We start from the raw sequence: 10,000 nt of genomic DNA, 5'->3' as shown, positions 1-10,000 counted from the left end.
GACGGCCGCGCGCGCCGGCCCCCGGACCCCGAACCTCGGGCAGGGCTGGGCAGCACAGGCGCGGGGCCCTGCGTGCGAGCGAGCGAGCGGGCAGCGTCGACAGCAGAAGCCCAACGCGGCGTGGCCACCGGCAGAGCCGGATTGCCGTAGAGGCTTCTCTGCAACGTGCCCGCGGATGGCTGCTGTTAACGGGCGTGGGGAGGGGGGGGGAAGCCACGGCAGGCTCCACTCCCAAACCCCGGCCCTACAAGCGTTCGAGTGCCGGAGACCGCCGCCCGTCTCGGCCCGGCCCTGGAGAAACCCCTCTTGGAGCCCTCGCTCCAGTCGGCAACGGCCACCGGAGCCTGCGGGCAAGCAGCGGCTTCGCGCGGCTTCTGGCAGTCGGAACCGCCGTGCGCGATAGGTAGGAAGCAGAACGGCCACGGCCAGGGCCGCCGGGCAACGCCCGAGTCTGCCGGCTGAGCCGCGGCTGACAAGCGTTCGAGTGCCGGCGACCGCCGCCGGTCTCGGCCCGGCCCTGGAGAAACCCCTCTTGGAGCCCTCGCTCCAGTCGGCAACGGCCACCGGAGCCTGCGGGCAAGCAGCGGCTTCGCGCGGCTTCTGGCAGTCGGAAGCGCCGTGAGCGATAGGTAGGAGGCAGAACGGCCACGGCCAGGGCCGCCGGGCAACGCCCGAGTCTGCCGGCTGAGCCGCGGGTGACAAGCGTTCGAGTGCCGGCGACCGCCGCCGGTCTCGGCCCGGCCCTGGAGAAACCCCTCTTGGAGCCTTCGCTCCAGTCGGCAACGGCCACCGGAGCCTGCGGGCAAGCAGCGGCTTCGCGCGGCTTCTGGCAGTCGGAAGCGCCGTGCGCGATAGGTAGGAGGCAGAACGGCCACGGCCAGGGCCGCCGGGCAACGCCCGAGTCTGCCGGCTGAGCCGCGGGTGACAAGCGTTCGAGTGCCGGCGACCGCCGCCCGTCTCGGCCCGGCCCTGGAGAAACCCCTCTTGGAGCCCTCGCTCCAGTCGGCAACGGCCACCGGAGCCTGCGGGCAAGCAGCGGCTTCGCGCGGCTTCTGGCAGTCGGAAGCGCCATGCGCGATAGGTAGGAGGCAGAACGGCCACGGCCAGGTCCGCCGGGCAACGCCCGAGTCTGCCGGCTGAGCCGCGGGTGACAAGCGTTCGAGTGCCGGCGACCGCCGCCCGTCTCGGCCCGGCCCTGGAGAAACCCCTCTTGGAGCCCTCGCTCCAGTCGGCAACGGCCACCGGAGCCTGCGGGCAAGCAGCGGCTTCGCGCGGCTTCTGGCAGTCGGAACCGCCGTGCGCGATAGGTAGGAGGCAGAACGGCCACGGCCAGGGCCGCCGGGCAACGCCCGAGTCTGCCGGCTGAGCCGCGGGTGACAAGCGTTCGAGTGCCGGCGACCGCCGCCCGTCTCGGCCCGGCCCTGGAGAAACCCCTCTTGGAGCCCTCGCTCCAGTCGGCAACGGCCACCGGAGCCTGCGGGCAAGCAGCGGCTTCGCGCGGCTTCTGGCAGTCGGAAGCGCCGTGCGCGATAGGTAGGAGGCAGAACGGCCACGGCCACAGCCGCCGTGCAACGCCCGAGTCTGCCGGCTGAACCGCGAGTAGCTGCAGCGGTTCGATGGCGCTGGTCCGCGAGCGCCAGCCCTCTGCCCTAGTATACGGACAGCGAGGTCCCCGGCCCCGGCGGGCTCGAAGAGAACCGTCTTCCCCCAGCGGGGAGGCGCGCGAGCGCCGCCGACTCTTACCATGACGTAACTGGAGGCAGCGCAAAGCAGCGACCCCTTCGGCAGCTCCGAAGAAGAACCGGGCAAGACGTCTACCTGCCAGAACCGCGGTGGAGCCAAAGTCCCGCCGGAGCGAGGTAGACGAGGCATCCCTTTCCGCCGGCAGCTCCGGCGGCCACATCGGGCACACCGGACCCGGCGGACGGTAAAACGGGTAGACCTGGCCTCCCTGCCGGCAGAACGGGTAGACGAGGCCTCCCTGCCTGGAACCGGGTAGACCTGGCATCCCTGCCGGAAGCGGGTAGACCTGGCATCCCTGCCGGTAAAACGGGTAGACCTGGTCTCCCTGCCGGCAAAAAGGGTAGACCTGTTCTCCCTGCCGCCAGAACGGGTAGACCTGGCCTCCCTGCCGGTAAAACGGGTAGACCTGGTCTCCGTGCAGGTAAAACGGGTAGACCTGGCATCCCTGCCGGCAGAACGGGTAGACCTGGTCTCCCTGCCGGTAAAACGGGTAGACCTGGCCTCCCTGCAGGTAAAACGGGTAGACCTGTTATCCCTGCCGGCAAAACGGGTAGACCTGGCATCCCTGCCGGCAAAACGGGTAGACCTGGTCTCCCTGCCGGTAAATGGGTAGACCTGGTCTCCCTGCCGCTAGAACGGGTAGACCTGGCCTCCCTGCCGGCAGAACGGGTAGACCTGGCCTCCCTGCCGGTAAAACGGGTAGACCTGGCATCCCTGCAGGTAAAACGGGTAGACCTGGCATCCCTGCCGGCAAAACGGGTAGACCTGGCATCCCTGCCGGCAAAACGGGTAGACCTGGTCTCCCTGCCGGTAAATGGGTAGACCTGTTCTCCCTGCCGCCAGAACGGGTAGACCTGGCCTCCCTGCCGGTAAAACGGGTAGACCTGGTCTCCGTGCAGGTAAAACGGGTAGACCTTGCATCCCTGCCGGCAAAACGGGTAGACCTGGTCTCCCTGCCGGTAAAACGGGTAGACCTGGCCTCCCTGCAGGTAAAACGGGTAGACCTGTTATCCCTGCCGGCAAAACGGGTAGACCTGGCATCCCTGCCGGCAAAACGGGTAGACCTGGTCTCCCTGCCGGTAAATGGGTAGACCTGGTCTCCCTGCCGCTAGAACGGGTAGACCTGGCCTCCCTGCCGGCAGAACGGGTAGACCTGGCCTCCCTGCCGGTAAAACGGGTAGACCTGGCATCCCTGCAGGTAAAACGGGTAGACCTGGCATCCCTGCCGGTAAAACGGGTAGACCTGTTCTCCCTGCCGGTAAAACGGGTAGACCTGGCATCCCTGCCGGCAAAACGGGTAGACCTGGTCTCCCTGCCGGCAAAAAGGGTAGACCTGTTCTCCCTGCCGCCAGAACGGGTAGACCTGGCCTCCCTGCCGGTAAAACGGGTAGACCTGGTCTCCGTGCAGGTAAAACGGGTAGACCTGGCATCCCTGCCGGCAGAACGGGTAGACCTGGTCTCCCTGCCGCCAGAACGGGTAGACCTGGCATCCCTGCCGGCAAAACGGGTAGACCTGGTCTCCCTGCCGGTAAAACGGGTAGACCTGGCATCCCTGCAGGTAAAACGGGTAGACCTGTTATCCCTGCCGGCAAAACGGGTAGACCTGGCATCCCTGCCGGCAAAACGGGTAGACCTGGTCTCCCTGCCGGTAAATGGGTAGACCTGGTCTCCCTGCCGCTAGAACGGGTAGACCTGGCCTCCCTGCCGGCAGAACGGGTAGACCTGGCCTCCCTGCCGGTAAAACGGGTAGACCTGGCATCCCTGCAGGTAAAACGGGTAGACCTGGCATCCCTGCCGGCAAAACGGGTAGACCTGGTCTCCCTGCCGGTAAAACGGGTAGACCTGTTCTCCCTGCAGGTAAAACGGGTAGACCTGTTCTCCCTGCCGCCAGAACGGGTAGACCTGGCATCCCTGCCGGCAAAACGGGTAGACCTGGTCTCCCTGCCGGCAGAAGGGGTAGACCTGGTCTCCCTGCAGGTAAATCGGGTAGACCTGTTATCCCTGCCGGCAAAACGGGTAGACCTGGTCTCCCTGCAGCCAGAACGGGTAGACCTGGTCTCCCTGCCGGCAAAACGGGTAGACCTGGTCTCCCTGCCGGCAAAAAGGGTAGACCTGTTCTCCCTGCCGCCAGAACGGGTAGACCTGGTCTCCCTGCCGGTAAATGGGTAGACCTGGTCTCCCTGCCGGCAATATGGGTAGACCTGGCCTCCCTGCAGCCAGAACGGGTAGACCTGGCATCCCTGCCGGTAAATGGGTAGACCTGGCATCCCTGCCGGTAAAACGGGTAGACCTGGCATCCCTGCCGGCAATACGGGTAGACCTGGTCTCCCTGCCGCTAGAACGGGTAGACCTGGCATCCCTGCCGGTAAAACGGGTAGACCTGGCCTCCCTGCCGGCAATACGGGTAGACCTGGCCTCCCTGCCGGTAAAACGGGTAGACCTGGCATCCCTGCCGGCAGAACGGGTAGACCTGGTCTCCCTGCCGCCAGAACGGGTAGACCTGGCCTCCCTGCAGGTAAAACGGGTAGACCTGGCCTCCCTGCCGGCAGAAGGGGTAGACCTGGCCTCCCTGCCGGCAGAAGGGGTAGACCTGTCCTCCCTGCGGAGAGAGCGGGTCGCCCGTGCTGGAGGCCCGTATGCAGGGGTGCCTGCACGGGGTGGGAAGGGCCGGCGGCGGGCTGCCTGTGCTCTCTCAGCCGGGGCGGCGGTGGGGGGGCTTGCGGGGGGTGGCTGGGGTCGGCAGGCCGGCCCTGCCGGAGGCCCGTATGCAGGGGTGCCTGCACGGGGTGGGAAGGGGCGGCGGCGGGCTGCCTGTGCTCTCTCAGCCGGGGCGGCGGTGGGGGGGCTTGTGGGGGGTGGCTGGGGGCGGCAGGCCGGCCGTGCCGGAGGCCCGTATGCAGGGGTGCCTGCACGGGGTGGGAAGGGGCGGCGGCGGGGTGCCTGTGCTGTCTCAGCCGGGGCGGCGGTGGGGGGGCTTGTGGGGGGTGGCTGGGGGCGGCAGGCCGGCCCTGCCGGAGGCCCCTATGCAGGGGTGCCTGCACGGGGTGGGAAGGGCCGGCGGCGGGCTGCCTGTGCTCTCTCAGCCGGGGCGGCGGTGGGGGGGCTTGTGGGGGGTGGCTGGGGGCGGCAGGCCGGCCGTGCCGGAGGCCCGTATGCAGGGGTGCCTGCACGGGGTGGGAAGGGGCGGCGGCGGGGTGCCTGTGCTGTCTCAGCCGGGGCGGCGGTGGGGGGGCTTGCGGGGGGTGGCTGGGGGCGGCAGGCCGGCCCTGCTGGAGGCCCCTATGCAGGGGTGCCTGCACGGGGTGGGAAGGGCCGGCGGCGGGCTGCCTGTGCTCTCTCAGCCGGGGCGGCGGTGGGGGGGCTTGCGGGGGGTGGCTGGGGGCGGCAGGCCGGCCCTGCCGGAGGCCCCTATGCAGGGGTGCCTGCACGGGGTGGGAAGGGCCGGCGGCGGGCTGCCTGTGCTCTCTCAGCCGGGGCGGCGGTGGGGGGGCTTGCGGGGGGTGGCTGGGGGCGGCAGGCCGGCCCTGCCGGAGGCCCCTATGCAGGGGTGCCTGCACGGGGTGGGAAGGGCCGGCGGCGGGCTGCCTGTGCTCTCTCAGCCGGGGCGGCGGTGGGGGGGCTTGCGGGGGGTGGCTGGGGTCGGCAGGCCGGCCCTGCCGGAGGCCCGTATGCAGGGGTGCCTGCACGGGGTGGGAAGGGCCGGCGGCGGGCTGCCCGTGCTCTCTGAGCCGGGGCGGCGGTGGGGGGGGCTTGCGGGGGGTGGCTGGGGGCGGCAGGCCGGCCCTGCCGGAGGCCCGTATGCAGGGGTGCCTGCACGGGGTGGGAAGGGGCAGCGGCGGGCTGCCTGTGCTGTCTCAGCCGGGGCGGCGGTGGGGGGGCCTGCGGCGGGTGGCTGGGGGCGGCAGGCCGGCCCTGCCGGAGGCCCGTATGCAGGGGTGCCTGCACGGGGTGGGAAGGGCCGGCGGCGGGCTGCCTGTGCTCTCTCAGCCGGGGCGGCGGTGGGGGGGCTTGCGGAGGGGTGGCTGGGGTCGGCAGGCCGGCCCTGCCGGAGGCCCGTATGCAGGGGTGCCTGCACGGGGTGGGAAGGGCCGGCGGCGGGCTGCCTGTGCTGTCTCAGCCGGGGCGGCGGTGGGGGGGCTTGCGGGGGGTGGCTGGGGGCGGCAGGCCGGCCCTGCCGGAGGCCCGTATGCAGGGGTGCCTGCACGGGGTGGGAAGGGCCGGCGGCGGGCTGCCTGTGCTCTCTCAGCCGGGGCGGCGGTGGGGGGGGTTGCGGGGGGTGGCTGGGGGCGGCAGGCCGGCCCTGCCGGAGGCCCGTATGCAGGGGTGCCTGCACGGGGTGGGAAGGGCCGGCGGCGGGCTGCCTGTGCTGTCTCAGTCGGGGCGGCGGTGGGGGGGCTTGCGGGGGGTGGCTGGGGTCGGCAGGCCGGCCCTGCCGGAGGCCCGTATGCAGGGGTGCCTGCACGGGGTGGGTGGGCCTGCGGCGGGCTGCCTGTGCTCTCTGAGCCGGGGCGGCGGTGGGGGGGGCTTGCGGGGGGTGGCTGGGGGCGGCAGGCCGGCCCTGCCGGAGGCCCCTATGCAGGGGTGCCTGCACGGGGTGGGAAGGGCCGGCGGCGGGCTGCCTGTGCTCTCTCAGCCGGGGCGGCGGTGGGGGGGCTTGCGGGGGGTGGCTGGGGGCGGCAGGCCGGCCCTGCCGGAGGCCCGTATGCAGGGGTGCCTGCACGGGGTGGGAAGGGCCGGCGGCGGGCTGCCCGTGCTCTCTGAGCCGGGGCGGCGGTGGGGGGGGCTTGCGGGGGGTGGCTGGGGGCGGCAGGCCGGCCCTGCCGGAGGCCCGTATGCAGGGGTGCCTGCACGGGGTGGGAAGGGGCAGCGGCGGGCTGCCTGTGCTGTCTCAGCCGGGGCGGCGGTGGGGGGGCCTGCGGCGGGTGGCTGGGGGCGGCAGGCCGGCCCTGCCGGAGGCCCGTATGCAGGGGTGCCTGCACGGGGTGGGAAGGGCCGGCGGCGGGCTGCCTGTGCTCTCTCAGCCGGGGCGGCGGTGGGGGGGCTTGCGGAGGGGTGGCTGGGGTCGGCAGGCCGGCCCTGCCGGAGGCCCGTATGCAGGGGTGCCTGCACGGGGTGGGAAGGGCCGGCGGCGGGCTGCCTGTGCTGTCTCAGTCGGGGCGGCGGTGGGGGGGCTTGCGGGGGGTGGCTGGGGGCGGCAGGCCGGCCCTGCCGGAGGCCCGTATGCAGGGGTGCCTGCACGGGGTGGGAAGGGCCGGCGGCGGGCTGCCTGTGCTCTCTCAGCCGGGGCGGCGGTGGGGGGGGTTGCGGGGGGTGGCTGGGGGCGGCAGGCCGGCCCTGCCGGAGGCCCGTATGCAGGGGTGCCTGCACGGGGTGGGAAGGGCCGGCGGCGGGCTGCCTGTGCTGTCTCAGTCGGGGCGGCGGTGGGGGGGCTTGCGGGGGGTGGCTGGGGTCGGCAGGCCGGCCCTGCCGGAGGCCCGTATGCAGGGGTGCCTGCACGGGGTGGGTGGTCCTGCGGCGGGCTGCCTGTGCTCTCTGAGCCGGGGCGGCGGTGGGGGGGGCTTGCGGGGGGTGGCTGGGGGCGGCAGGCCGGCCCTGCCGGAGGCCCGTATGCAGGGGTGCCTGCACGGGGTGGGAAGGGCCGGCGGCGGGCTGCCTGTGCTCTCTCAGCCGGGGCGGCGGTGGGGGGGGTTGCGGGGGGTGGCTGTGGGCGGCAGGCCGGCCCTGCCGGAGGCCCGTATGCAGGGGTGCCTGCACGGGGTGGGAAGGGCCGGCGGCGGGCTGCCTGTGCTGTCTCAGCCGGGGCGGCGGTGGGGGGGCCTGTGGCGGGTGGCTGGGGGCGGCAGGCCGGCCCTGCCGGAGGCCCGTATGCAGGGGTGCCTGCACGGGGTGGGAAGGGCCGGCGGCGGGCTGCCTGTGCTCTCTCAGCCGGGGCGGCGGTGGGGGGGCTTGCGGGGGGTGGCTGGGGTCGGCAGGCCGGCCCTGCCGGAGGCCCGTATGCAGGGGTGCCTGCACGGGGTGGGAAGGGCCGGCGGCGGGCTGCCTGTGCTTTCTCAGCCGGGGCGGCGGTGGGGGGGCTTGTGGGGGGTGGCTGGGGGCGGCAGGCCGGCCCTGCCGGAGGCCCGTATGCAGGGGTGCCTGCACGGGGTGGGAAGGGCCGGCGGCGGGCTGCCTGTGCTCTCTCAGCCGGGGCGGCGGTGGGGGGGGTTGCGGGGGGTGGCTGGGGGCGGCAGGCCGGCCCTGCCGGAGGCCCGTATGCAGGGGTGCCTGCACGGGGTGGGAAGGGCCGGCGGCGGGCTGCCTGTGCTGTCTCAGTCGGGGCGGCGGTGGGGGGGCTTGCGGGGGGTGGCTGGGGTCGGCAGGCCGGCCCTGCCGGAGGCCCGTATGCAGGGGTGCCTGCACGGGGTGGGTGGGCCTGCGGCGGGCTGCCTGTGCTCTCTCAGCCGGGGCGGCGGTGGGGGGGGCTTGCGGGGGGTGGCTGGGGTCGGCAGGCCGGCCCTGCCGGAGGCCCGTATGCAGGGGTGCCTGCACGGGGTGGGAAGGGCCGGCGGCGGGCTGCCTGTGCTCTCTCAGCCGGGGCGGCGGTGGGGGGGGCTTGCGGGGGGTGGCTGGGGTCGGCAGGCCGGCCCTGCCGGAGGCCCGTATGCAGGGGTGCCTGCACGGGGTGGGAAGGGCCGGCGGCGGGCTGCCTGTGATCTCTCAGCCGGGGCGGCGGTGGGGGGGGTTGCGGGGGGTGGCTGGGGGCGGCAGGCCGGCCCTGCCGGAGGCCCGTATGCAGGGGTGCCTGCACGGGGTGGGAAGGGCCGGCGGCGGGCTGCCTGTGCTCTCTGAGCCGGGGCGGCGGTGGGGGGGGCTTGCGGGGGGTGGCTGGGGTCGGCAGGCCGGCCCTGCCGGAGGCCCGTATGCAGGGGTGCCTGCACGGGGTGGGAAGGGCCGGCGGCGGGCTGCCTGTGCTCTCTCAGCCGGGGCGGCGGTGGGGGGGCTTGCGGGGGGTGGCTGGGGGCGGCAGGCCGGCCCTGCCGGAGGCCCGTATGCAGGGGTGCCTGCACGGGGTGGGTGGGCCTGCGGCGGGCTGCCTGTGCTCTCTGAGCCGGGGCGGCGGTGGGGGGGGCTTGCGGGGGGTGGCTGGGGTCGGCAGGCCGGCCCTGCCGGAGGCCCGTATGCAGGGGTGCCTGCACGGGGTGGGAAGGGGCAGCGGCGGGCTGCCTGTGCTGTCTCAGCCGGGGCGGCGGTGGGGGGGCCTGCGGCGGGTGGCTGGGGGCGGCAGGCCGGCCCTGCCGGAGGCCCGTATGCAGGGGTGCCTGCACGGGGTGGGAAGGGCCGGCGGCGGGCTGCCTGTGCTCTCTCAGCCGGGGCGGCGGTGGGGGGGCTTGCGGAGGGGTGGCTGGGGTCGGCAGGCCGGCCCTGCCGGAGGCCCGTATGCAGGGGTGCCTGCACGGGGTGGGAAGGGGCGGCGGCGGGCTGCCTGTGCTGTCTCAGCCGGGGCGGCGGTGGGGGGGCTTGCGGGGGGTGGCTGGGGGCGGCAGGCCGGCCCTGCCGGAGGCCCGTTTGCAGGGGTGCCTGCACGGGGTGGCGGTTGGGGGGGGCGGCGGGAATTTTTTGGTTTTTGTTGCTTTTTTATTTCTTTTTCCGCTTTTGAAACAGAGACGCCGCCCCGTCCTCGGGCGTTTCAGCCGAGCTGATGGAAAGCGGCGCCCCTTCCCGTCGCTTGCGGGGGGGGGTGGTGCAGGAGGGGGGAGGCGGCGCGCGCCTGAAATTCCCCTCGCCACCCCCCGTTTCCGAGACTTCGCCGTATCTAGTGGAAGGCGCTAAGCTTGGCCGGACTGTCTCGCTGAAGGCTTTCTTACTCTGCATCGGTTCTGACGGTGGGCGAGAAAAAAAAACAAAACCAAAGCAGAGCAGGGAAACAGTTACAAAAAGTTCTTGAGAGCCAGCACCGGCCCGCCCATCGGCAGACGGAGCGGCGCCCGGGGTCAACGAGTGCCACCCTGCTGCTTAGCAACCGGAACCCGAGCCGGCCCGCCCCGCCCACCCGCCGGCAAGGGGCGGGCGCTTCCCCGCGGCAGAAGGGGGAGACAGAGACTGAGAGACGGGGTCGAGGAGCAGGCGGGGAGCCTTGCGCTGAGGTAGGCTGGGGACGGGGCCTCTTTTCCGAGAAGATTGAGGTTTGAGTCGGGGGGGGGGGGGGGGGGGCGGCGGCAGGGGCTGCTTGTGCGCTCTCGGCCGGGGCGGCGGTGGGGGGGGTGGCGGGGTGGGGGGG

Source organism: Opisthocomus hoazin, unplaced genomic scaffold (genome assembly GCF_030867145.1).
Source record: "Opisthocomus hoazin isolate bOpiHoa1 unplaced genomic scaffold, bOpiHoa1.hap1 HAP1_SCAFFOLD_196, whole genome shotgun sequence".
In the NCBI taxonomy this organism is placed as follows: Eukaryota; Metazoa; Chordata; class Aves; order Opisthocomiformes; family Opisthocomidae; genus Opisthocomus; species Opisthocomus hoazin.
Note: the sequence above shows the minus strand (reverse complement) of the source record.